Consider the following 26,813-nt stretch of genomic DNA (forward strand, 5'->3'; position numbering starts at 1 on the left):
GAGGAACTCGCTGTTGCGGAAGGAGGTGCTTTCGTCAAATGCGGCCGAAAACTAACATTTTGTGTGTTGGGAGAAGAGCCGAATGCGAATTCTGCCGTGCGCCTACAGTATATGTACGCCAACGGCCATACCATGTTAAATACACCGGTTCTCGTCCGATCACCGAAGTTAAGCCACATCGGGCCCGGTTAGTACTTGGCTGGCTGCCCGCCTGGCAACACCTCGGTGCTCTGCGCTCCGCCGGCCCGTGGTGTTTACGTTCAGCGCGCCGCAGCGTGTGGTGTTCGCGAGGCGACTTGCTTGCTTTGCTGATTTTTCACGGTACGTACTGACAACGATGGAAAGTGAAGATCGGAACAACAATATTCAGTGCGAATTTAGCCGATCTGTCCCTCGTCCGACCGCTTTCGAAATTCATCATTGGATCCTTAATGATTTGAAAATCCCGGCTAGTGACATTTTCGGACTCCAATTGGACACTTTTTTAAATTCCGTCTTTTTGAAGTTAAGTAGTTCGGAACTCTGTGATACGGTTGTTAATGTCAATGATGGTGTGCGGCAATTTAAGCACGATAATCAAACCTTGAGTGACGTTAAAGTGACGAACGCGGGTTATGGCATACGGACTGTCAGGGTCTTCAATCTGCCTTTTGAAGTAAAAAACGACACCATTTCGCGATGTCTCGGCCCTTACGGCACTGTGCTTTCCGTTGTTAAAGAAAAATGGTCTGCCGCGTACCCCATACAATGTGAAAATGGGGTGCGAAGTGTACGAATGATTGTGCGAAAGCATGTGCCATCATTTGTTTACATGGCCGGGCACCGTGCCTTTATTACGTACAGTGGGCAACCGCAAACGTGTTCTTTTTGTAATCGGCCGGATCACTTTCGCCAAAATTGCCCGCGGCGTAAGGGGCCTTTGCAACTGCCGCTGGGCGAACACGGAAGCGAACCCATGAGTTGGGCGGCGGTCGCTTTAGGCGCCCCCCCACAGGCAGCTCGCCGTGTCGACCTTCCAGCAGATATGGCCGCGTCCGTTGCTACTGTTACGGTGCCAATGCTAACCGATAGTGATCCCGTCATGTTAAACGCGGTAGCCCTACCGGAGACAGCCGCGCGTGCAACAACCCCCGTCACGGGACCAGAACCCGCCCCGGTAGTTGCCCCCACAGTGACCATTGACTCAGTCCCGGCACTGGTCACCGACGAGACGCTCGCCCCCACAGCCGGTTCCAGTGTTGTGGCGGTCGATCAGTCTGTCACTTTAGCGGACATAGATAGAACAGTTTTCGTCCTCCCACAACAGGTGTCGGGAGTTTCGAATGTGGTCACGGCTGGCCGTGCACACGTGGACCGTGCCCCCTCTCTCGAAAGACGAGAATCGTCTTCTTCTGTTAGTGCGTCGGTTCGGTCGCGCAGTGACCCCGAACACGATGGGCGTGACAGAAGTAGGAGTTCATCGACCGATTCCCGACGGTCGTCCGCGAGGAGAGAGCGTAGTCCGTCGCCTGTCGGGAGACCGCTATCTCAAGGGAAGCCAAAACGGCAGCGGCGTAAGGGGGGGCAGCGCGATGGCGCGGCAGTTCGGCCCGGCGCGGCCGCTCACGTGACCCGATCAGCTGTAGGCGCGAGAGCGGACGGCAGCGGTGCTGGCGGCGGCCAGGCTGCGGGCTCGGAAGCGCACAGGGCCGAAGTGGTCCGGCATCTGCAAACTGTTATCCATCAATCGGACGCGTTACCTGCCAGTGAATCGGTTCCACAACCTGCCGTGACAGATCCGCCTCAGGTTACGAGTGTGCGCCCTGTCACACAGGACGCTGTAGCAACACAACATAGTAGAGACTTACCCACGATGTCTGTCGCGGGGGCGTCACCACCTGTTACCCGACTGGGGGCGTGGGGTGATGAGCCGCCCGATGATTAATTTACAACTACTTCAAGTGTGGCATTCCGTCTTTTAAGCACGCCGACGACAACCCATGCTGAGTCGTTTTTGTATTTGTATTTTACCGTTTTATCTTGTGAGTGTTTTTATTGTTTTATCTGTGTTTTCCTGGTTTTCTTCTTTTATGGTTGCTGGTAATCAGTTTACGGTACTAACGGTCAACGTTAATAAAATGCGTAGCCATCACAAAGCGATAGCACTGTATAATTTTTTAACTGAAAGCTGTTGTCAGGTAGCTTTTTTACAAGAGGTGACCACTGAAGCATTATCTTTTATCCGCGATTTTCACGAGTTCACTGCGTACGATAATATCATCGCGGATGACAGCACAGGCACTGCTATTTTAGTCCGATCGGACATCGCAGTGCAAAATATCGAATGCTTACCAAATGGGCGGGTCATAGTTTGTGAAATTAATGGTTACGCGTTTGTTAATGTTTACGCGCACTCTGGCAACAAACCTGCGCGGAATAATTTTTATGCTACCGAACTGTGCCAGGTTTTATATCAGAATAGAGATAATTTTATCCTCGGGGGTGATTTTAATGGTGTAATTGACGATCGCGATCAGGAACCACGGCCAAACCGGTGTGAGGAACTGAAGACGTTGGTTACTGGTTTACAGCTGCGAGACACGTGGCGGGTTCTCAACCCCCACCGTACAGCCTTTACGTATTTTTACGCTACCGGACATAGTCGTTTAGACAGGATTTACGTCTCGCCGCAGCTTGCACATACCGTTGTCGCTGCCGATGTGCAGCCGGTGATTTTTTCCGACCATTGTAGTTACATTTGTCAGCTCAATTTAGGTTTGTGCCCACGTTCGTCAGTTAAAAATATGTGGAAATTGAATTGCAGCATTTTAAATGATCCCTCTTTTAAAACGAGTTTTTTAAATATGTGGCACACCCTTGTGCAGAGCCGACCGGTCGGTTCCACCGCTATTTACTGGTGGACCGCGGTGGCCAAACCGGCGGTCAGAAAATTTTTAATTGATTTTAGTCGTGATGCGGCACGGTGGCGCCGGGCCACGGCCGACTTCTACCGCCAGTGTTTGCGCGAGCTCGCGCAGCGCGTTACTGCGCAGCCGGAACTGTTGCCCACCCTGCGCGAATTTAAAGCAAAGTTGCTGCGGGATTTGCGGCGGAAATGTGAGGGGCCAGTGAGGCGGAGCCAGCCCGTGGGCGCCGTGGTCGGCGAGACAGTCTCTGCGTACCACCTCCGTAGGGAGAGGTGCCGCCGTGCAAAACTACGGCTCAACACGTGGACGCTCGCCGCCGGGATCAGAACCACGGACCACCAGGCGATTCAGGCGGAATTATATCAGTATTTCAAATCACTTTTTACCGACACTGCTGTCGATGCCGCCGCAATCAATGATCTTTTAAGTCACGTGCCGCATATTTTAACGCGACGAGATAGACTCAATCTTAATGCGGTTTATACCGCGGATGACGTAGAGGATGCCGTTAAAGGCAGTCAGACAGGGAAATCCCCCGGGAAAGACGGCATCCCAGCGGAGTTTTATCTGACATTTTTTGACTCTTTTAGTGAACTTTTAACGGAAATAGCTAATGACATCCGAAACGGCGCGGAAATCCCAGTGGACTTTGAAGAAGGACGTATCGTCCTCATTCCGAAATCGACTGCGACGCCGAGTTTAGAAACTGTACGCCCTATTACCCTTCTCAACTCGGATTATAAGATAATGGCCAGGTGCGTTGCTAATAGACTTAAGCAAATTATGGGAAAAGTTTTAGATGCATCGCAGTCGTGCGCTGTTCGAGATCGAAATATTTTTGACGCCGTTTTAGCCTACAGGGACTGCATAGGCCACACGAAAAGCAGCAGGCTTCGCAATGCGGGAATTTTATTGGTCGATTTTCAAACTGCGTTCGATCGTGTAAGCCACTTTTATCTTCGCAGATTGATGACTCGCATGGGTTTCGGGACGAAGTTCACGGCCATGATAAGCAATATCTTAAGCAGTGCCACGTCGCGCGTTATCGTGAACGGTATCGCCAGCGACACGATCCATATCAGCCGCTCAGTCCGACAGGGTTGCCCCCTCTCTATGGCGCTGTTCGCGATCGCCTTGGACCCGCTCCTCCGTACCATTGGCCGCACTTGTCGAGGGATTCGCGTGGGAGACGACCGGCTTGTGTGTCGCGCTTATGCCGATGACTTGGGCGTCTTCATCGAACGGGCAGACGACATCGACCGCCTCTATGGCGTTCTGCAGCAATACGAACGGGCGACAGGCGCCGTAGTAAATCCGCGTAAGACGGTTCTCCTCCCGTTGACGGAGCGCATGCGTACTGAATACCGGCATTGGTACTGCGTGAAACGCCAGTCTAAGGTGCTCGGCGTGACACTGTCAGACAACTTACAACAGATGCAAGCTCTCAATTGGCGGTCCACTCTTTATAAAGTGCGCGCCGTGGTTAAAATTCATGCGCCGCGCAACTTGGCACTGTCGGACAAAGTTGCGCTTATTAATACCACCATTCTGGCAAGGGCGTGGTACCTGGCGCAAATCTTGCCGGTCCCGAAGCAAATCGCACGGTCCATACGGCATGCATTTTATTGGTTTTTGTGGAAAGGCGATATTTTTAAGGTCGCTATGGCCACATGTACCCTGAAACCTTCGGAAGGCGGTCTCGGACTTGTCGATTTTAACGCCAAATGTGAGGCACTCTTTTATAAACGGACCAATGTTTTACTTGGCAAAGGTTTGGGCAGCCCTACGGCAGTTCTCTTTCATCAACACCGGCCGCGTTCCGTCACCGCCCCGGTCTACGTCACCGGCATCCCCTTCTCCATCTCCCACGTGCGCCGTTACTACATCACGCACAGCTACGTAAGTCTCCACGACGTGCGAGGCCATGCGGTCGGAGATATTGCGGATGTCATCCGAGGACGACCACCGCCCAATAAGTGGGAGCTACGTCTGCCGCAGCACGATTGGAGCGCCGTGTGGCGGAACATCAGTTCCCGCGTCATACCAGCTGACGTGAGGGCCACGTGGTACAGGGTGGTCAACCGCACTGTTGCCACCAACTGCAAGCTCCACTCCATCAACCTCATCCGGTTCAGCCAGTGCGAGGCCTGCGGAGTACCGGATGACATCGAGCACCGCTTCGAGTGCTCCAGGTTCCGGGACATCTGGTACTGTGCGAGGGACATGATTCGACTCATAAATAGAGTGACAGTCAGGCAGGTTCCTGTGACGGACGCGATAGTGCCACAGTGGAAGCCTTACCCGTCCACAAAGCGGAATGCCACCATCTGGATATATGGACACACAATTCATGCCATCTTTAGTCTCAAAATTACCGATACTGTGACCTTTCTCACCAATTTATGGACTTTCCACGATGAAGAACGCGCCAGTAGGACCTATTCAGCGACGTTCGCTAATTTTTTGCATGTGGCTTTGTCCCATGCATTTCACTCGGTCGTGACCCCTCCTTAAAAGTGACTTATATCAATGTGTATATAATTATACACCCTTTCCTGATTATGTGATATATGGGAACGAACACTGCAAGAGAAATTGTTGGACAAGTTTTTTGTATTTGGGATCACCTTGACCGTCATCTTGATGACGAACTGTGACAGTTTTTTGTTTTTCCGATCTACGGACAGTGTTCACTACCTTATAAGTGTCACGCCGGAAGTTTTGTTTCTGTTTATCTTTGTGTTACAATTTTTTGTCTGAAATTGTCGTTTCGCTACCAGTGTTGTGTGTGACGCCAATGCCCTGCCGTTTTGGTTGTTTGTTCTCTGCATGGTTTTCGTGTTTTGGTGCTACTCTCGAAAACCATCTTTTGTTTTTTATGTTGTTCGTTACCGCCTGTGGAAGTGTGGCGGTTCGTTTCTTTTACTACTTCCGTTTCATTTAGGGCATACGTCTCCTTTATTTCTTTTTTCTTCACCGCCAGTACCGCGGGGATGCGGATCTGTTACCTTTCCTTCCATACGTTATTAGAGGGACCTCCCGGGCCTTCATATAAAAAAAAAAAAAAAAAAAAAAAAAAAAAAAAAAAAAAAAAAAAAAAAAAAAAAAAATAAAAAAAAAAAAAAGGTGCTGTTGGCTCCCCTTCTTTTTTTTTTCCTTTTTAAAAAAAAAAAAAAAAAAAAAGAAAAAAAAAATTTAAAAAAAAAAAAAAAAAAAAAAAAAAAAAAAAAAAAAAAGGTGCTGTTGGCTGTATCTCATTTTTTAATTTTTTACGTCGCTACACCTGCCAGGCCTCTTTTTCGTACTAACTTTCAAAAAAAAAAAAAAAAAAAAAAAAAAAAAAAAAAAAAAAAAAAAAAAAAAAAAAAAAAAAGGTGCTGTTGGCTCTATCTCATTTTTTCATTTTTACGTCGCTACACCTGCCAAAAAAAAAAAAAAAAAAAAAAAAAAAAAAAAAAAAAAAAAAAAAAAAAAAAAAAGAAAACAAAAAAAAAAAGGTGCTGTTGGCTCCCCTTCTTTTTTTCTTCCTTTTTATATCGCTACTCCTGCCAGCCCTCTTTCGATACTACCCTTCTGTTGTGACAAAGACGTTTCCTTAAGCATTTTAAACTACTGTAATGGTGCGAAAACAAAAAAAAATAAAATAAAATAAAAATGAACCAATAAAAATGGTACTTTTGGCTCCCCTGCATTTTTTCCTTTTTAAGCCGCCATCCTGCCAGCAGTCGTTTCATACTACCTTTCTGTTATGACAAAGATGCTTTCTTAAGCATTTTAAAGTAATGCAACGGTACGATAATGCGGTAATTAACTCAGTTTGAGGGAGAATGTGCTAACGAAGTTTGCCGGGAAGTCTTTGAAAACGATAAAACAGTACGAATCTGCCCTGAAATGCGTCAGCGCCTATTGTTGTGCTGCACTGTACAGTTCCAAATTTGATTTGTAATCATAAATTTATTCCTTAGTCGCGTCGTCTAGTCCCGCAGACGTTTGTCGTGCTTGCGCCGTCATATGGACCACGACCCGAGCGGCAGCGAGCGGCAGTCGAGCAAAGTCGGGCCAAGTCGGTACGGGGACAGGGATAGGAAAGGTGCGAATGCACTGCCAACTATGCAAACACCCGGTGTGAGGCGAAGCGAGGCGAGGAAGCTCACATCGCTACCAGTGGCGCCCTCCAGCACGACACTGCCACACCCCGCACAGAGCATACGCCTGGACACCAGGGACGAGATACGCCTTCCGCGAGTGTCGAAGGTTGCACGCGACAAGCGAATGACAGGAGGTGCTACGAGCAGCTGTGCGTCTCACACACGCGACGGCGCGCTCGCCAATTCGGCAATCGTTCTGCTGGGACGTCGGGCGCGCACTCCGCGCCGTCCTCGAGGAACTCGCTGTTGCGGAAGGAGGTGCTTTCGTCAAATGCGGCCGAAAACTAACATTTTGTGTGTTGGGAGAAGAGCCGAATGCGAATTCTGCCGTGCGCCTACAGTATATGTACGCCAACGGCCATACCATGTTAAATACACCGGTTCTCGTCCGATCACCGAAGTTAAGCAACATCGGGCCCGGTTAGTACTTGGATGGGTGACCGCCTGGGACCACCGGGTGCTGTTGGCTCCCCTTCTTTTTTTCTTCCTTTTTATATCGCTACTCCTGCCAGCCCTCTTTCGATACTACCCTTCTGTTGTGACAAAGACGTTTCCTTAAGCATTTTAAACTACTGTAATGGTGCGAAAACAAAAAAAAATAAAATAAAATAAAAATGAACCAATAAAAATGGTACTTTTGGCTCCCCTGCATTTTTTCCTTTTTAAGCCGCCATCCTGCCAGCAGTCGTTTCATACTACCTTTCTGTTATGACAAAGATGCTTTCTTAAGCATTTTAAAGTAATGCAACGGTACGATAATGCGGTAATTAACTCAGTTTGAGGGAGAATGTGCTAACGAAGTTTGCCGGGAAGTCTTTGAAAACGATAAAACAGTACGAATCTGCCCTGAAATGCGTCAGCGCCTATTGTTGTGCTGCACTGTACAGTTCCAAATTTGATTTGTAATCATAAATTTATTCCTTAGTCGCGTCGTCTAGTCCCGCAGACGTTTGTCGTGCTTGCGCCGTCATATGGACCACGACCCGAGCGGCAGCGAGCGGCAGTCGAGCAAAGTCGGGCCAAGTCGGTACGGGGACAGGGATAGGAAAGGTGCGAATGCACTGCCAACTATGCAAACACCCGGTGTGAGGCGAAGCGAGGCGAGGAAGCTCACATCGCTACCAGTGGCGCCCTCCAGCACGACACTGCCACACCCCGCACAGAGCATACGCCTGGACACCAGGGACGAGATACGCCTTCCGCGAGTGTCGAAGGTTGCACGCGACAAGCGAATGACAGGAGGTGCTACGAGCAGCTGTGCGTCTCACACACGCGACGGCGCGCTCGCCAATTCGGCAATCGTTCTGCTGGGACGTCGGGCGCGCACTCCGCGCCGTCCTCGAGGAACTCGCTGTTGCGGAAGGAGGTGCTTTCGTCAAATGCGGCCGAAAACTAACATTTTGTGTGTTGGGAGAAGAGCCGAATGCGAATTCTGCCGTGCGCCTACAGTATATGTACGCCAACGGCCATACCATGTTAAATACACCGGTTCTCGTCCGATCACCGAAGTTAAGCCACATCGGGCCCGGTTAGTACTTGGATGGGTGACCGCCTGGGACCACCGGGTGCTGTTGGCTCCCCTTCTTTTTTTCTTCCTTTTTATATCGCTACTCCTGCCAGCCCTCTTTCGATACTACCCTTCTGTTGTGACAAAGACGTTTCCTTAAGCATTTTAAACTACTGTAATGGTGCGAAAACAAAAAAAAATAAAATAAAATAAAAATGAACCAATAAAAATGGTACTTTTGGCTCCCCTGCATTTTTTCCTTTTTAAGCCGCCATCCTGCCAGCAGTCGTTTCATACTACCTTTCTGTTATGACAAAGATGCTTTCTTAAGCATTTTAAAGTAATGCAACGGTACGATAATGCGGTAATTAACTCAGTTTGAGGGAGAATGTGCTAACGAAGTTTGCCGGGAAGTCTTTGAAAACGATAAAACAGTACGAATCTGCCCTGAAATGCGTCAGCGCCTATTGTTGTGCTGCACTGTACAGTTCCAAATTTGATTTGTAATCATAAATTTATTCCTTAGTCGCGTCGTCTAGTCCCGCAGACGTTTGTCGTGCTTGCGCCGTCATATGGACCACGACCCGAGCGGCAGCGAGCGGCAGTCGAGCAAAGTCGGGCCAAGTCGGTACGGGGACAGGGATAGGAAAGGTGCGAATGCACTGCCAACTATGCAAACACCCGGTGTGAGGCGAAGCGAGGCGAGGAAGCTCACATCGCTACCAGTGGCGCCCTCCAGCACGACACTGCCACACCCCGCACAGAGCATACGCCTGGACACCAGGGACGAGATACGCCTTCCGCGAGTGTCGAAGGTTGCACGCGACAAGCGAATGACAGGAGGTGCTACGAGCAGCTGTGCGTCTCACACACGCGACGGCGCGCTCGCCAATTCGGCAATCGTTCTGCTGGGACGTCGGGCGCGCACTCCGCGCCGTCCTCGAGGAACTCGCTGTTGCGGAAGGAGGTGCTTTCGTCAAATGCGGCCGAAAACTAACATTTTGTGTGTTGGGAGAAGAGCCGAATGCGAATTCTGCCGTGCGCCTACAGTATATGTACGCCAACGGCCATACCATGTTAAATACACCGGTTCTCGTCCGATCACCGAAGTTAAGCCACATCGGGCCCGGTTAGTACTTGGATGGGTGACCGCCTGGGACCACCGGGTGCTGTTGGCTCCCCTTCTTTTTTTCTTCCTTTTTATATCGCTACTCCTGCCAGCCCTCTTTCGATACTACCCTTCTGTTGTGACAAAGACGTTTCCTTAAGCATTTTAAACTACTGTAATGGTGCGAAAACAAAAAAAAATAAAATAAAATAAAAATGAACCAATAAAAATGGTACTTTTGGCTCCCCTGCATTTTTTCCTTTTTAAGCCGCCATCCTGCCAGCAGTCGTTTCATACTACCTTTCTGTTATGACAAAGATGCTTTCTTAAGCATTTTAAAGTAATGCAACGGTACGATAATGCGGTAATTAACTCAGTTTGAGGGAGAATGTGCTAACGAAGTTTGCCGGGAAGTCTTTGAAAACGATAAAACAGTACGAATCTGCCCTGAAATGCGTCAGCGCCTATTGTTGTGCTGCACTGTACAGTTCCAAATTTGATTTGTAATCATAAATTTATTCCTTAGTCGCGTCGTCTAGTCCCGCAGACGTTTGTCGTGCTTGCGCCGTCATATGGACCACGACCCGAGCGGCAGCGAGCGGCAGTCGAGCAAAGTCGGGCCAAGTCGGTACGGGGACAGGGATAGGAAAGGTGCGAATGCACTGCCAACTATGCAAACACCCGGTGTGAGGCGAAGCGAGGCGAGGAAGCTCACATCGCTACCAGTGGCGCCCTCCAGCACGACACTGCCACACCCCGCACAGAGCATACGCCTGGACACCAGGGACGAGATACGCCTTCCGCGAGTGTCGAAGGTTGCACGCGACAAGCGAATGACAGGAGGTGCTACGAGCAGCTGTGCGTCTCACACACGCGACGGCGCGCTCGCCAATTCGGCAATCGTTCTGCTGGGACGTCGGGCGCGCACTCCGCGCCGTCCTCGAGGAACTCGCTGTTGCGGAAGGAGGTGCTTTCGTCAAATGCGGCCGAAAACTAACATTTTGTGTGTTGGGAGAAGAGCCGAATGCGAATTCTGCCGTGCGCCTACAGTATATGTACGCCAACGGCCATACCATGTTAAATACACCGGTTCTCGTCCGATCACCGAAGTTAAGCCACATCGGGCCCGGTTAGTACTTGGATGGGTGACCGCCTGGGACCACCGGGTGCTGTTGGCTCCCCTTCTTTTTTTCTTCCTTTTTATATCGCTACTCCTGCCAGCCCTCTTTCGATACTACCCTTCTGTTGTGACAAAGACGTTTCCTTAAGCATTTTAAACTACTGTAATGGTGCGAAAACAAAAAAAAATAAAATAAAATAAAAATGAACCAATAAAAATGGTACTTTTGGCTCCCCTGCATTTTTTCCTTTTTAAGCCGCCATCCTGCCAGCAGTCGTTTCATACTACCTTTCTGTTATGACAAAGATGCTTTCTTAAGCATTTTAAAGTAATGCAACGGTACGATAATGCGGTAATTAACTCAGTTTGAGGGAGAATGTGCTAACGAAGTTTGCCGGGAAGTCTTTGAAAACGATAAAACAGTACGAATCTGCCCTGAAATGCGTCAGCGCCTATTGTTGTGCTGCACTGTACAGTTCCAAATTTGATTTGTAATCATAAATTTATTCCTTAGTCGCGTCGTCTAGTCCCGCAGACGTTTGTCGTGCTTGCGCCGTCATATGGACCACGACCCGAGCGGCAGCGAGCGGCAGTCGAGCAAAGTCGGGCCAAGTCGGTACGGGGACAGGGATAGGAAAGGTGCGAATGCACTGCCAACTATGCAAACACCCGGTGTGAGGCGAAGCGAGGCGAGGAAGCTCACATCGCTACCAGTGGCGCCCTCCAGCACGACACTGCCACACCCCGCACAGAGCATACGCCTGGACACCAGGGACGAGATACGCCTTCCGCGAGTGTCGAAGGTTGCACGCGACAAGCGAATGACAGGAGGTGCTACGAGCAGCTGTGCGTCTCACACACGCGACGGCGCGCTCGCCAATTCGGCAATCGTTCTGCTGGGACGTCGGGCGCGCACTCCGCGCCGTCCTCGAGGAACTCGCTGTTGCGGAAGGAGGTGCTTTCGTCAAATGCGGCCGAAAACTAACATTTTGTGTGTTGGGAGAAGAGCCGAATGCGAATTCTGCCGTGCGCCTACAGTATATGTACGCCAACGGCCATACCATGTTAAATACACCGGTTCTCGTCCGATCACCGAAGTTAAGCAACATCGGGCCCGGTTAGTACTTGGCTGGCTGCCCGCCTGGCAACACCTCGGTGCCTCGCGTGCAGTGTTTCCTTGTGCGACTTGGCCGGCGGCGCCTCGGCGTTCGTCTGCTTACTTTGCCACGTGGCTATACTTCTACTGACTGTAAGTAATGGATATACTTTACGATGATAGTGAAGAGCGACAGAACAATGTTCAGTGCGAGTTTGATCGTTCTGTAGAGAAACCTTCGGCTTTTGAGATCCATCGTTGGATAATTGAGGATTTGTTGTTGTCTACTAATGATGTACTCGGTATTCAGTTCGATACGTTTTTAAATTCTGTGTTCTTAAAACTGAAATCTTCCGATCTGTGTGATGCTGTTGTTTCTGTTAATGACGGTGTTCGCAGATTTCGACACCTTAACGGAAATATTAGTAATGTCACTGTGTCTCATGCTGGTTTTGGTCTTCGGCAAATACGGATATTTAACCTTCCGTTTGAAATTCGCAACGACACTATTTCTCGTCACTTGCGGCCATATGGCACTGTTTTATCTGTTGTGAAAGAGAAATGGTCGTCTGCGTATATATTTCAAGTCGAGAACGGTGTGCGCAGTGTTAAGATGGTGGTTAGGCAGCATATTCCGTCTTTTATTTTGGTAAACGGTCACCGTGCGTTTGTCACGTACAGTGGCCAGCCACAGACTTGCTCCTTTTGTAATGGTGTAGGACATTATCGGCAGGATTGTCCGAAGCGAAAACGGCCTGTTCAGCTACCACTTGAGGCCAATTTGCAAGGAGCTAGTTTTGCTTCCGTCGCGGCTACGGTCTTGGGTTCCGCCCCCCCCGCACTTGCGCGGCGTGCGGCAGATGTTAATCTTGCTGCAGCCGCGGAAGCGATGGATATGTCTGCTGATGCTACTGTCTCTGTTCTTGCGACTACCGGCCAGGAATCTTTGTCCGTGGTTTCGGAAAACGTGCCTGCTGTTATTCAACCTGTTGTGGGTGCTGTTGTGTCGGAGACTGTCTCTGACTCCGTGCCGCAATCGGTAACCGATGTTGTTTCGCGCCCTATTTCGGACTCTGTTGCACGTATTGTGTCGCAGTCGGCACCCTCTCTTTCTGTGCCTGCACCCGTCGTTGTACCCTCTGATGTTCCTGAGCCTATTCCTGTTGCGGAATCACGCGATGTTTTTGTGGAACCGAAACCGCAACGGGATGAAGCTCGTTCTCGGAGTTCCAGTAGGCAACGCTTCCGCAGTGCAAGTAGCTCCCCTTCTTACGACAGGGGTTTAACGCGAGGTGACCGTAGTCCGTCCCCGGTAGGGCGCTCCCCCGCCTCTTCTTGGGCGTCGCAACGCCGTGCCGCGCGGCGCGACCTAGACGTGGAGCTACGGCCGCCTCAGGCTTCCGGCTCCGGGCGTCAGCCGCCGCGCAAACAACAACAACAACAGCCGCCGCGTGCCTCCTCTCGCCACGCGCAATCAGCTGATGTGAGTGTTGCAGCGCAGCAACGTGACGTTGCTGTTCGCCATCTGCGGACTGTGTTGAGTCAACCCGCCTCTATAGACGTGCCTGTTTTAGCGCCAGACACAGTCTCGGCTGTGACTGCGGCACCTATGTCGACGAAACGTAAGGCTGAGGATGTACACCGACGTCGCGCTGGTCCGTCTATCCACGACCGCGTGTCGGTGCCTTCCTCCGACGTAGAGATGCCCGTCAGGGATTCTGTGTCGGGCGCCTCTGACGTGACAGCTACTGCCACCCTGCCACCCCTCTCCCCCTTCGAACCTTCGGAGTGGGCGAAGGATGTTGTGGAGGGTGAGGAGACGTAGTGTGTGTCCAGTGCCCCCTCCTCTTTTGTGCATATGCCCATTCCGTGTTTTATGTGTGTTTTTACTTTTGTGTGTGTCTCTTAATTGTGTGCGTCTATGACTTACGATTTTAGCCAGTGGAATATTGTCACTTTTAATCTAAACAAGTTGAGTCACCACTGCAAGATACTGGCTTTTAAGGACTTTTTACGCGATCACCACTGCCATGTTGTCTTTTTACAAGAGGTGACGCGTGATGCACTTGTCTTTTTACACGATTTTAGTGACTTTATTGTTATTGACAATGTTTTACCTGATCACAGTACAGGAACTGCCATTTTAGTACGTTCTGACCTTGCTATTTCCAATGTTGACATTTTACCTAATGGTCGTGCTGTTAGCTGCACTATACTGGGCGTTGTATTTGTTAACGTTTATGCTCCGTCTGGGAACGATAAGCCGGCGAGGGCTGCTTTTTATGGGCAGGAATTGTGTGCGCTGCTACATCGCAATGTGGATGCTTTAGTTGTAGGCGGCGATTTTAATTGCGTATTAGATGTTGTCGATCAGGTGCCTCGTCCTAACATTTGTCGCGAGCTCGGCGACTTGATTCGCAGTTTTCAGCTCGTTGATACGTGGCGTGTTTTCAACCCTGACGTTACGCACTTTACACATTTTTATCCCACGGGGCACAGCCGCCTGGACAGAATTTACGTTTCTGCCCCGCTTTCTGCCCGTATTTGCCGCACGGAAATGTTTCCCGTGGTGTTTTCTGATCATTCCGGTTACCTTTGTCAGCTTTTATTGCCTCGGGTTTGTGTTCCCAGACGAAGGAATCTGTGGAAATTTAATTGTGCTTTATTGAACGACGCCCATTTTGTGACATGTTTTACCAATCTGTGGCACAAATTAATCGGGACTCGGCGAGGTGACTGCAGTGTGCTGGAGTGGTGGGTCGGGGAGGCCAAGCCGGTGATTAGGCGGTTTTTGATGGATTTTAGCCGCGAGGCGGCTCGTTGGCGTCGCGCTACGGCCCGCTTCCATCAGGCATGTTTACAAGACCTCGCGCTGCGCGTGACGTCACAGCCTGCCTTGCTGCCCGCTTTTAAACAATTCCAGCGTAAGCTTCTCGCCGATTTGCGTGCTGTTAGTGACGGTGCCGTCGTCCGCAGCCAGCCTGCGGGGGTTGTGGATGGCGAACCTTTGTCACTTTATCATTTGCAAAGGGAACGACGGCGGCGCGCCCGTCTGCACATCGGTACCTGGAAAAAGTCCGACGGTGGACGGACTACTGTCCAGTCCGACATTGAGCGGGATATTTTTAATCATTTTAGTTCCCTTTTTCGTGCGCTGGATGTTGATTGTGATGCGTTGCGGGATTTTTTACAAGTCATCCCTCATGTTTTAACCCGTACGGATAGGACGCATTTAAATGCTGCTTATGTACATGACGACCTGTACGACGCTATCCGACGAAGCCCTAAGTGTAAATCGCCTGGTCCCGACGGCATTCCTGCTGAATTTTATTTGAAATTTTATGGTCTTTTTCGTGATGTTTTTGTGGCTCTTTTAAATGAAATACGGGATGGTGCTGTTATCCCTGCTGCTTTTGAGGAGGGGGTAGTGACCTTAGTACCTAAATCGTCTGCGACGCCCTGTATTGACGCTGTTCGGCCAATAACTTTACTTAACGCGGACTTTAAGATTGTGACACGCTGTGTGGCTCAACGCCTTAAGGTTGTTTTACCGTCGGTCCTCAGTGACGGTCAATCATGTGCGGTGCAGGGACGAAACATTTTTGACGCCGTCCTCGCCTATCGCGACTGTATCGGTTTTGTTAAAAGTGCGCGACTGCCGATAGCTGCCATCTTATTAATTGATTTCAAAAATGCTTTCGACCGCATTAGCCATGTCTACCTCCGCCAGGTTCTTGTGCGGATGGGCTTCGGTTTTAAGTTTACGACTGTGGTAAAGCATCTTTTACAGAATGCGACGTCCCGTGTTAGTGTCAATGGCCGCTTGACGCCGGCTTTCCGTGTTGGGCGCTCGGTGCGGCAGGGGTGTCCCCTTTCGATGGCTCTTTTTTCTGTAGCTTTAGATCCGTTGCTGCGAATTATTGGCCGGGAATGCCGCGGCATTCAGATAGGGACGACCCGCCTCATTTGCAAAGCATATGCCGACGACCTTGGTGTTTTTCTTAGCCGTTCTGAAGACGTTGACACTTTATATGGCGCGCTGCAGCGATTTGAAAAAGCCACAGGTGCCATTGTTAACCCTGCTAAGACTGTTTGTTTGCCTCTTACACCCCGCGCACGGTCCTTCCAGCGGAACTGGTTCTGTGTCCGTGAACAGCAAAAAGTCCTGGGCGTGCTTTTTTCTTCTCACCCACAACGGATGGAAGCGCTTAATTGGCGGTCCACGCTGCACAAGGTGCGTGCTGTTGCCAAGATCTATGCGGCTCGCACGTTGGCGCTTCGTGATAAGGTCGCCTTGATCAATACTACCATTCTGGCCAGGGCGTGGTATCTCGCGCAGGTCCTTCCACTGCCTCGGCAATTGGAACGTGCCCTCAAGCAGGCGGTGTATTGGTTTTTATGGCGAGGTGACATTTTTAAAGTCTCGTATGACACCTGTACTCTAAGCCCAACAGATGGTGGTTTGGGCCTCGTAGATCTTCGCGCGAAGTGTTCTGCTCTCCTTTGGAAACGGACCACTGTTGTTATGGAGAGGGCCCCGAATGGTACTACTGCGGCGGTCTTTAATATGTATCGTCCTACGTCTGCAGCGGCGCCGGTGAATGTTTCGCACATTCCCTTTTATCTTAATTATGTGCGTCGCTACTATATGGACAACAGCTACCTGGAGCTCTGTGACGTTCCCAGCCTTCGAGTCTGCGACGTCGTTTCTGCTTTCCGTGGGTCTCCTGTGCGTTGTAAGTGGGAGTATCGGCTACCGTGGTATAACTGGGCCACGGTATGGAGAAATCTTGCCAGCAATGTTCTTCCTCCCTCTGTACACGCCGTGTGGTACAAGGTCGTGCATCGTACCTTCCCTACGAATGAGAAGCTCCACTCCATTAATCTCATCTCGTCTGGAGCTTGTGACTTGTGTGCTGTGGACGATACACTTGAACACCGTTTTGTGTGTGGCCACCATTCTAGTGTTTGGAATACCGCCAGCGATATGATTCGCCTTATCAATCGGGTGGATACGCGTTCTGTCTTGCCGACCGACGCTTTAATCCCACAGTGCGCCGCCTACCCGACTACTAAGAGAAATGCCACGGTGTGGCTCCTGGGTCATACCGTTTTTGCATTATTTACCCTCAAATTGACAACCGAATTTGACTATCTCACTTACTTATGGACTCAGCATGACCAGACTGAAGCTATGCCTGGTTATCGTGCTACATTCGCGAATTTTTTGAAGGTTGCCCTTGATCATGCTTTTACCCGGATGTCGATGGCTACGTAACATGTTTTGGTATACTTTTTCTACTGTGACCGCTCGAGATGTGTTTTTCCAGGAACGACCAATTATCGTCATACGTGTAATCAGAGGACCTCTTATTTTTCTTCTTTGTGTTATTTCTCCTTACTGGTATAGTCAGTTTCTTCTTGTTTTTGATTATTTTTATGCTGTGGACCGCGGCACTTTTCTTTCAGCAGAACTGCCTTCCTCATGTAGGTCTCCCATATGGCGGCAGTGATGTTTTGAGTCTCCTTTTAGTGTTACCACGCAGTGCCTTTAATTTTCTCCTTTTTAGCTTTATTTATCCACTTGGACTTTCCTCCTCAGCTTTACTGATGTAGGACTTTTCCAGTAATAGAGCACCTGAGGAAATGGCTTAATTTTTATATTTTTCTATTTTTCTATTTTTCTATTTTATATTTTTCTATTCTGGCACCTTGCTTTTTCTGGTGGCTTTATTGTTTCCATTTAGAAGATTTCATGGTTTATGGATTCTTTTTTGGCTTCTGCCGCTTTCAAAAAAAAAAAAAAAAAAAAGAAAAAAAAAAAAAAAAGGTGCTGTTGGAAAAAAAAAAAAAAAAAAAAAAAAAAAGGTGCTGTTGGCTCCCCTTCTTTTTTTCTTCCTTTTTATATCGCTACTCCTGCCAGCCCTCTTTCGATACTACCCTTCTGTTGTGACAAAGACGTTTCCTTAAGCATTTTAAACTACTGTAATGGTGCGAAAACAAAAAAAAATAAAATAAAATAAAAATGAACCAATAAAAATGGTACTTTTGGCTCCCCTGCATTTTTTCCTTTTTAAGCCGCCATCCTGCCAGCAGTCGTTTCATACTACCTTTCTGTTATGACAAAGATGCTTTCTTAAGCATTTTAAAGTAATGCAACGGTACGATAATGCGGTAATTAACTCAGTTTGAGGGAGAATGTGCTAACGAAGTTTGCCGGGAAGTCTTTGAAAACGATAAAACAGTACGAATCTGCCCTGAAATGCGTCAGCGCCTATTGTTGTGCTGCACTGTACAGTTCCAAATTTGATTTGTAATCATAAATTTATTCCTTAGTCGCGTCGTCTAGTCCCGCAGACGTTTGTCGTGCTTGCGCCGTCATATGGACCACGACCCGAGCGGCAGCGAGCGGCAGTCGAGCAAAGTCGGGCCAAGTCGGTACGGGGACAGGGATAGGAAAGGTGCGAATGCACTGCCAACTATGCAAACACCCGGTGTGAGGCGAAGCGAGGCGAGGAAGCTCACATCGCTACCAGTGGCGCCCTCCAGCACGACACTGCCACACCCCGCACAGAGCATACGCCTGGACACCAGGGACGAGATACGCCTTCCGCGAGTGTCGAAGGTTGCACGCGACAAGCGAATGACAGGAGGTGCTACGAGCAGCTGTGCGTCTCACACACGCGACGGCGCGCTCGCCAATTCGGCAATCGTTCTGCTGGGACGTCGGGCGCGCACTCCGCGCCGTCCTCGAGGAACTCGCTGTTGCGGAAGGAGGTGCTTTCGTCAAATGCGGCCGAAAACTAACATTTTGTGTGTTGGGAGAAGAGCCGAATGCGAATTCTGCCGTGCGCCTACAGTATATGTACGCCAACGGCCATACCATGTTAAATACACCGGTTCTCGTCCGATCACCGAAGTTAAGCCACATCGGGCCCGGTTAGTACTTGGATGGGTGACCGCCTGGGACCACCGGGTGCTGTTGGCTCCCCTTCTTTTTTTCTTCCTTTTTATATCGCTACTCCTGCCAGCCCTCTTTCGATACTACCCTTCTGTTGTGACAAAGACGTTTCCTTAAGCATTTTAAACTACTGTAATGGTGCGAAAACAAAAAAAAATAAAATAAAATAAAAATGAACCAATAAAAATGGTACTTTTGGCTCCCCTGCATTTTTTCCTTTTTAAGCCGCCATCCTGCCAGCAGTCGTTTCATACTACCTTTCTGTTATGACAAAGATGCTTTCTTAAGCATTTTAAAGTAATGCAACGGTACGATAATGCGGTAATTAACTCAGTTTGAGGGAGAATGTGCTAACGAAGTTTGCCGGGAAGTCTTTGAAAACGATAAAACAGTACGAATCTGCCCTGAAATGCGTCAGCGCCTATTGTTGTGCTGCACTGTACAGTTCCAAATTTGATTTGTAATCATAAATTTATTCCTTAGTCGCGTCGTCTAGTCCCGCAGACGTTTGTCGTGCTTGCGCCGTCATATGGACCACGACCCGAGCGGCAGCGAGCGGCAGTCGAGCAAAGTCGGGCCAAGTCGGTACGGGGACAGGGATAGGAAAGGTGCGAATGCACTGCCAACTATGCAAACACCCGGTGTGAGGCGAAGCGAGGCGAGGAAGCTCACATCGCTACCAGTGGCGCCCTCCAGCACGACACTGCCACACCCCGCACAGAGCATACGCCTGGACACCAGGGACGAGATACGCCTTCCGCGAGTGTCGAAGGTTGCACGCGACAAGCGAATGACAGGAGGTGCTACGAGCAGCTGTGCGTCTCACACACGCGACGGCGCGCTCGCCAATTCGGCAATCGTTCTGCTGGGACGTCGGGCGCGCACTCCGCGCCGTCCTCGAGGAACTCGCTGTTGCGGAAGGAGGTGCTTTCGTCAAATGCGGCCGAAAACTAACATTTTGTGTGTTGGGAGAAGAGCCGAATGCGAATTCTGCCGTGCGCCTACAGTATATGTACGCCAACGGCCATACCATGTTAAATACACCGGTTCTCGTCCGATCACCGAAGTTAAGCCACATCGGGCCCGGTTAGTACTTGGATGGGTGACCGCCTGGGACCACCGGGTGCTGTTGGCTCCCCTTCTTTTTTTCTTCCTTTTTATATCGCTACTCCTGCCAGCCCTCTTTCGATACTACCCTTCTGTTGTGACAAAGACGTTTCCTTAAGCATTTTAAACTACTGTAATGGTGCGAAAACAAAAAAAAATAAAATAAAATAAAAATGAACCAATAAAAATGGTACTTTTGGCTCCCCTGCATTTTTTCCTTTTTAAGCCGCCATCCTGCCAGCAGTCGTTTCATACTACCTTTCTGTTATGACAAAGATGCTTTCTTAAGCATTTTAAAGTAATGCAACGGTACGATAATGCGGTAATTAACTCAGTTTGAGGGAGAATGTGCTAACGAAGTTTGCCGGGAAGTCTTTGAAAACGATAAAACAGTACGAATCTGCCCTGAAATGCGTCAGCGCCTATTGTTGTGCTGCACTGTACAGTTCCAAATTTGATTTGTAATCATAAATTTATTCCTTAGTCGCGTCGTCTAGTCCCGCAGACGTTTGTCGTGCTTGCGCCGTCATATGGACCACGACCCGAGCGGCAGCGAGCGGCAGTCGAGCAAAGTCGGGCCAAGTCGGTACGGGGACAGGGATAGGAAAGGTGCGAATGCACTGCCAACTATGCAAACACCCGGTGTGAGGCGAAGCGAGGCGAGGAAGCTCACATCGCTACCAGTGGCGCCCTCCAGCACGACACTGCCACACCCCGCACAGAGCATACGCCTGGACACCAGGGACGAGATACGCCTTCCGCGAGTGTCGAAGGTTGCACGCGACAAGCGAATGACAGGAGGTGCTACGAGCAGCTGTGCGTCTCACACACGCGACGGCGCGCTCGCCAATTCGGCAATCGTTCTGCTGGGACGTCGGGCGCGCACTCCGCGCCGTCCTCGAGGAACTCGCTGTTGCGGAAGGAGGTGCTTTCGTCAAATGCGGCCGAAAACTAACATTTTGTGTGTTGGGAGAAGAGCCGAATGCGAATTCTGCCGTGCGCCTACAGTATATGTACGCCAACGGCCATACCATGTTAAATACACCGGTTCTCGTCCGATCACCGAAGTTAAGCCACATCGGGCCCGGTTAGTACTTGGATGGGTGACCGCCTGGGACCACCGGGTGCTGTTGGCTCCCCTTCTTTTTTTCTTCCTTTTTATATCGCTACTCCTGCCAGCCCTCTTTCGATACTACCCTTCTGTTGTGACAAAGACGTTTCCTTAAGCATTTTAAACTACTGTAATGGTGCGAAAACAAAAAAAAATAAAATAAAATAAAAATGAACCAATAAAAATGGTACTTTTGGCTCCCCTGCATTTTTTCCTTTTTAAGCCGCCATCCTGCCAGCAGTCGTTTCATACTACCTTTCTGTTATGACAAAGATGCTTTCTTAAGCATTTTAAAGTAATGCAACGGTACGATAATGCGGTAATTAACTCAGTTTGAGGGAGAATGTGCTAACGAAGTTTGCCGGGAAGTCTTTGAAAACGATAAAACAGTACGAATCTGCCCTGAAATGCGTCAGCGCCTATTGTTGTGCTGCACTGTACAGTTCCAAATTTGATTTGTAATCATAAATTTATTCCTTAGTCGCGTCGTCTAGTCCCGCAGACGTTTGTCGTGCTTGCGCCGTCATATGGACCACGACCCGAGCGGCAGCGAGCGGCAGTCGAGCAAAGTCGGGCCAAGTCGGTACGGGGACAGGGATAGGAAAGGTGCGAATGCACTGCCAACTATGCAAACACCCGGTGTGAGGCGAAGCGAGGCGAGGAAGCTCACATCGCTACCAGTGGCGCCCTCCAGCACGACACTGCCACACCCCGCACAGAGCATACGCCTGGACACCAGGGACGAGATACGCCTTCCGCGAGTGTCGAAGGTTGCACGCGACAAGCGAATGACAGGAGGTGCTACGAGCAGCTGTGCGTCTCACACACGCGACGGCGCGCTCGCCAATTCGGCAATCGTTCTGCTGGGACGTCGGGCGCGCACTCCGCGCCGTCCTCGAGGAACTCGCTGTTGCGGAAGGAGGTGCTTTCGTCAAATGCGGCCGAAAACTAACATTTTGTGTGTTGGGAGAAGAGCCGAATGCGAATTCTGCCGTGCGCCTACAGTATATGTACGCCAACGGCCATACCATGTTAAATACACCGGTTCTCGTCCGATCACCGAAGTTAAGCCACATCGGGCCCGGTTAGTACTTGGATGGGTGACCGCCTGGGACCACCGGGTGCTGTTGGCTCCCCTTCTTTTTTTCTTCCTTTTTATATCGCTACTCCTGCCAGCCCTCTTTCGATACTACCCTTCTGTTGTGACAAAGACGTTTCCTTAAGCATTTTAAACTACTGTAATGGTGCGAAAACAAAAAAAAATAAAATAAAATAAAAATGAACCAATAAAAATGGTACTTTTGGCTCCCCTGCATTTTTTCCTTTTTAAGCCGCCATCCTGCCAGCAGTCGTTTCATACTACCTTTCTGTTATGACAAAGATGCTTTCTTAAGCATTTTAAAGTAATGCAACGGTACGATAATGCGGTAATTAACTCAGTTTGAGGGAGAATGTGCTAACGAAGTTTGCCGGGAAGTCTTTGAAAACGATAAAACAGTACGAATCTGCCCTGAAATGCGTCAGCGCCTATTGTTGTGCTGCACTGTACAGTTCCAAATTTGATTTGTAATCATAAATTTATTCCTTAGTCGCGTCGTCTAGTCCCGCAGACGTTTGTCGTGCTTGCGCCGTCATATGGACCACGACCCGAGCGGCAGCGAGCGGCAGTCGAGCAAAGTCGGGCCAAGTCGGTACGGGGACAGGGATAGGAAAGGTGCGAATGCACTGCCAACTATGCAAACACCCGGTGTGAGGCGAAGCGAGGCGAGGAAGCTCACATCGCTACCAGTGGCGCCCTCCAGCACGACACTGCCACACCCCGCACAGAGCATACGCCTGGACACCAGGGACGAGATACGCCTTCCGCGAGTGTCGAAGGTTGCACGCGACAAGCGAATGACAGGAGGTGCTACGAGCAGCTGTGCGTCTCACACACGCGACGGCGCGCTCGCCAATTCGGCAATCGTTCTGCTGGGACGTCGGGCGCGCACTCCGCGCCGTCCTCGAGGAACTCGCTGTTGCGGAAGGAGGTGCTTTCGTCAAATGCGGCCGAAAACTAACATTTTGTGTGTTGGGAGAAGAGCCGAATGCGAATTCTGCCGTGCGCCTACAGTATATGTACGCCAACGGCCATACCATGTTAAATACACCGGTTCTCGTCCGATCACCGAAGTTAAGCCACATCGGGCCCGGTTAGTACTTGGATGGGTGACCGCCTGGGACCACCGGGTGCTGTTGGCTCCCCTTCTTTTTTTCTTCCTTTTTATATCGCTACTCCTGCCAGCCCTCTTTCGATACTACCCTTCTGTTGTGACAAAGACGTTTCCTTAAGCATTTTAAACTACTGTAATGGTGCGAAAACAAAAAAAAATAAAATAAAATAAAAATGAACCAATAAAAATGGTACTTTTGGCTCCCCTGCATTTTTTCCTTTTTAAGCCGCCATCCTGCCAGCAGTCGTTTCATACTACCTTTCTGTTATGACAAAGATGCTTTCTTAAGCATTTTAAAGTAATGCAACGGTACGATAATGCGGTAATTAACTCAGTTTGAGGGAGAATGTGCTAACGAAGTTTGCCGGGAAGTCTTTGAAAACGATAAAACAGTACGAATCTGCCCTGAAATGCGTCAGCGCCTATTGTTGTGCTGCACTGTACAGTTCCAAATTTGATTTGTAATCATAAATTTATTCCTTAGTCGCGTCGTCTAGTCCCGCAGACGTTTGTCGTGCTTGCGCCGTCATATGGACCACGACCCGAGCGGCAGCGAGCGGCAGTCGAGCAAAGTCGGACCAAGTCGGTACGGGGACAGGGATAGGAAAGGTGCGAATGCACTGCCAACTATGCAAACACCCGGTGTGAGGCGAAGCGAGGCGAGGAAGCTCACATCGCTACCAGTGGCGCCCTCCAGCACGACACTGCCACACCCCGCACAGAGCATACGCCTGGACACCAGGGACGAGATACGCCTTCCGCGAGTGTCGAAGGTTGCACGCGACAAGCGAATGACAGGAGGTGCTACGAGCAGCTGTGCGTCTCACACACGCGACGGCGCGCTCGCCAATTCGGCAATCGTTCTGCTGGGACGTCGGGCGCGCACTCCGCGCCGTCCTCGAGGAACTCGCTGTTGCGGAAGGAGGTGCTTTCGTCAAATGCGGCCGAAAACTAACATTTTGTGTGTTGAGAGAAGAGCCGAATGCGAATTCTGCCGTGCGCCTACAGTATATGTACGCCAACGGCCATACCATGTTAAATACACCGGTTCTCGTCCGATCACCGAAGTTAAGCCACATCGGGCCCGGTTAGTACTTGGATGGGTGACCGCCTGGGACCACCGGGTGCTGTTGGCTCCCCTTCTTTTTTTCTTCCTTTTTATATCGCTACTCCTGCCAGCCCTCTTTCGATACTACCCTTCTGTTGTGACAAAGACGTTTCCTTAAGCATTTTAAACTACTGTAATGGTGCGAAAACAAAAAAAAATAAAATAAAATAAAAATGAACCAATAAAAATGGTACTTTTGGCTCCCCTGCATTTTTTCCTTTTTAAGCCGCCATCCTGCCAGCAGTCGTTTCATACTACCTTTCTGTTATGACAAAGATGCTTTCTTAAGCATTTTAAAGTAATGCAACGGTACGATAATGCGGTAATTAACTCAGTTTGAGGGAGAATGTGCTAACGAAGTTTGCCGGGAAGTCTTTGAAAACGATAAAACAGTACGAATCTGCCCTGAAATGCGTCAGCGCCTATTGTTGTGCTGCACTGTACAGTTCCAAATTTGATTTGTAATCATAAATTTATTCCTTAGTCGCGTCGTCTAGTCCCGCAGACGTTTGTCGTGCTTGCGCCGTCATATGGACCACGACCCGAGCGGCAGCGAGCGGCAGTCGAGCAAAGTCGGGCCAAGTCGGTACGGGGACAGGGATAGGAAAGGTGCGAATGCACTGCCAACTATGCAAACACCCGGTGTGAGGCGAAGCGAGGCGAGGAAGCTCACATCGCTACCAGTGGCGCCCTCCAGCACGACACTGCCACACCCCGCACAGAGCATACGCCTGGACACCAGGGACGAGATACGCCTTCCGCGAGTGTCGAAGGTTGCACGCGACAAGCGAATGACAGGAGGTGCTACGAGCAGCTGTGCGTCTCACACACGCGACGGCGCGCTCGCCAATTCGGCAATCGTTCTGCTGGGACGTCGGGCGCGCACTCCGCGCCGTCCTCGAGGAACTCGCTGTTGCGGAAGGAGGTGCTTTCGTCAAATGCGGCCGAAAACTAACATTTTGTGTGTTGGGAGAAGAGCCGAATGCGAATTCTGCCGTGCGCCTACAGTATATGTACGCCAACGGCCATACCATGTTAAATACACCGGTTCTCGTCCGATCACCGAAGTTAAGCCACATCGGGCCCGGTTAGTACTTGGATGGGTGACCGCCTGGGACCACCGGGTGCTGTTGGCTCCCCTTCTTTTTTTCTTCCTTTTTATATCGCTACTCCTGCCAGCCCTCTTTCGATACTACCCTTCTGTTGTGACAAAGACGTTTCCTTAAGCATTTTAAACTACTGTAATGGTGCGAAAACAAAAAAAAATAAAATAAAATAAAAATGAACCAATAAAAATGGTACTTTTGGCTCCCCTGCATTTTTTCCTTTTTAAGCCGCCATCCTGCCAGCAGTCGTTTCATACTACCTTTCTGTTATGACAAAGATGCTTTCTTAAGCATTTTAAAGTAATGCAACGGTACGATAATGCGGTAATTAACTCAGTTTGAGGGAGAATGTGCTAACGAAGTTTGCCGGGAAGTCTTTGAAAACGATAAAACAGTACGAATCTGCCCTGAAATGCGTCAGCGCCTATTGTTGTGCTGCACTGTACAGTTCCAAATTTGATTTGTAATCATAAATTTATTCCTTAGTCGCGTCGTCTAGTCCCGCAGACGTTTGTCGTGCTTGCGCCGTCATATGGACCACGACCCGAGCGGCAGCGAGCGGCAGTCGAGCAAAGTCGGGCCAAGTCGGTACGGGGACAGGGATAGGAAAGGTGCGAATGCACTGCCAACTATGCAAACACCCGGTGTGAGGCGAAGCGAGGCGAGGAAGCTCACATCGCTACCAGTGGCGCCCTCCAGCACGACACTGCCACACCCCGCACAGAGCATACGCCTGGACACCAGGGACGAGATACGCCTTCCGCGAGTGTCGAAGGTTGCACGCGACAAGCGAATGACAGGAGGTGCTACGAGCAGCTGTGCGTCTCACACACGCGACGGCGCGCTCGCCAATTCGGCAATCGTTCTGCTGGGACGTCGGGCGCGCACTCCGCGCCGTCCTCGAGGAACTCGCTGTTGCGGAAGGAGGTGCTTTCGTCAAATGCGGCCGAAAACTAACATTTTGTGTGTTGGGAGAAGAGCCGAATGCGAATTCTGCCGTGCGCCTACAGTATATGTACGCCAACGGCCATACCATGTTAAATACACCGGTTCTCGTCCGATCACCGAAGTTAAGCCACATCGGGCCCGGTTAGTACTTGGATGGGTGACCGCCTGGGACCACCGGGTGCTGTTGGCTCCCCTTCTTTTTTTCTTCCTTTTTATATCGCTACTCCTGCCAGCCCTCTTTCGATACTACCCTTCTGTTGTGACAAAGACGTTTCCTTAAGCATTTTAAACTACTGTAATGGTGCGAAAACAAAAAAAAATAAAATAAAATAAAAATGAACCAATAAAAATGGTACTTTTGGCTCCCCTGCATT

At 49.9% G+C, this 26,813-nt stretch overlaps 12 non-coding genes and 2 pseudogenes across 12 annotated transcripts; all 14 read left to right on the top strand.

Annotated features, from left to right (window-relative positions):
- Positions 1 to 117: 117 nt before the first annotated feature.
- Positions 118 to 237, top strand: LOC126227731 (5S ribosomal RNA; annotated as a pseudogene).
- Positions 238 to 7,404: 7,167 nt separating this feature from the next.
- On the top strand, positions 7,405 to 7,523 carry LOC126227708 (5S ribosomal RNA). Its single transcript, XR_007543971.1, has one exon. It is a non-coding gene; the product is annotated as a 5S ribosomal RNA (ribosomal RNA).
- Positions 7,524 to 8,512: 989 nt separating this feature from the next.
- Positions 8,513 to 8,631, top strand: LOC126227733 (5S ribosomal RNA). The gene has a single exon (XR_007543991.1). It is a non-coding gene; the product is annotated as a 5S ribosomal RNA (ribosomal RNA).
- A 989-nt stretch (positions 8,632 to 9,620) lies between these two features.
- LOC126227734 (5S ribosomal RNA) lies at positions 9,621 to 9,739 on the top strand. Its single transcript, XR_007543992.1, has one exon. It is a non-coding gene; the product is annotated as a 5S ribosomal RNA (ribosomal RNA).
- A 989-nt stretch (positions 9,740 to 10,728) lies between these two features.
- On the top strand, positions 10,729 to 10,847 carry LOC126227735 (5S ribosomal RNA). The gene has a single exon (XR_007543993.1). It is a non-coding gene; the product is annotated as a 5S ribosomal RNA (ribosomal RNA).
- Positions 10,848 to 11,836: 989 nt separating this feature from the next.
- Positions 11,837 to 11,954, top strand: LOC126227732 (5S ribosomal RNA; annotated as a pseudogene).
- A 6,800-nt stretch (positions 11,955 to 18,754) lies between these two features.
- On the top strand, positions 18,755 to 18,873 carry LOC126227709 (5S ribosomal RNA). The gene has a single exon (XR_007543972.1). It is a non-coding gene; the product is annotated as a 5S ribosomal RNA (ribosomal RNA).
- Positions 18,874 to 19,862: 989 nt separating this feature from the next.
- On the top strand, positions 19,863 to 19,981 carry LOC126227710 (5S ribosomal RNA). The gene has a single exon (XR_007543973.1). It is a non-coding gene; the product is annotated as a 5S ribosomal RNA (ribosomal RNA).
- A 989-nt stretch (positions 19,982 to 20,970) lies between these two features.
- Positions 20,971 to 21,089, top strand: LOC126227711 (5S ribosomal RNA). Its single transcript, XR_007543974.1, has one exon. It is a non-coding gene; the product is annotated as a 5S ribosomal RNA (ribosomal RNA).
- Positions 21,090 to 22,078: 989 nt separating this feature from the next.
- On the top strand, positions 22,079 to 22,197 carry LOC126227712 (5S ribosomal RNA). Its single transcript, XR_007543975.1, has one exon. It is a non-coding gene; the product is annotated as a 5S ribosomal RNA (ribosomal RNA).
- Positions 22,198 to 23,186: 989 nt separating this feature from the next.
- On the top strand, positions 23,187 to 23,305 carry LOC126227713 (5S ribosomal RNA). The gene has a single exon (XR_007543976.1). It is a non-coding gene; the product is annotated as a 5S ribosomal RNA (ribosomal RNA).
- Positions 23,306 to 24,294: 989 nt separating this feature from the next.
- On the top strand, positions 24,295 to 24,413 carry LOC126227714 (5S ribosomal RNA). Its single transcript, XR_007543977.1, has one exon. It is a non-coding gene; the product is annotated as a 5S ribosomal RNA (ribosomal RNA).
- Positions 24,414 to 25,402: 989 nt separating this feature from the next.
- On the top strand, positions 25,403 to 25,521 carry LOC126227715 (5S ribosomal RNA). Its single transcript, XR_007543978.1, has one exon. It is a non-coding gene; the product is annotated as a 5S ribosomal RNA (ribosomal RNA).
- Positions 25,522 to 26,510: 989 nt separating this feature from the next.
- Positions 26,511 to 26,629, top strand: LOC126227716 (5S ribosomal RNA). Its single transcript, XR_007543979.1, has one exon. It is a non-coding gene; the product is annotated as a 5S ribosomal RNA (ribosomal RNA).
- The last annotated feature ends 184 nt before the right edge of the window (positions 26,630 to 26,813 follow it).

This window comes from Schistocerca nitens, unplaced genomic scaffold, assembly GCF_023898315.1.
Source record: "Schistocerca nitens isolate TAMUIC-IGC-003100 unplaced genomic scaffold, iqSchNite1.1 HiC_scaffold_335, whole genome shotgun sequence".
NCBI lineage: Eukaryota > Metazoa > Arthropoda > Insecta > Orthoptera > Acrididae > Schistocerca > Schistocerca nitens.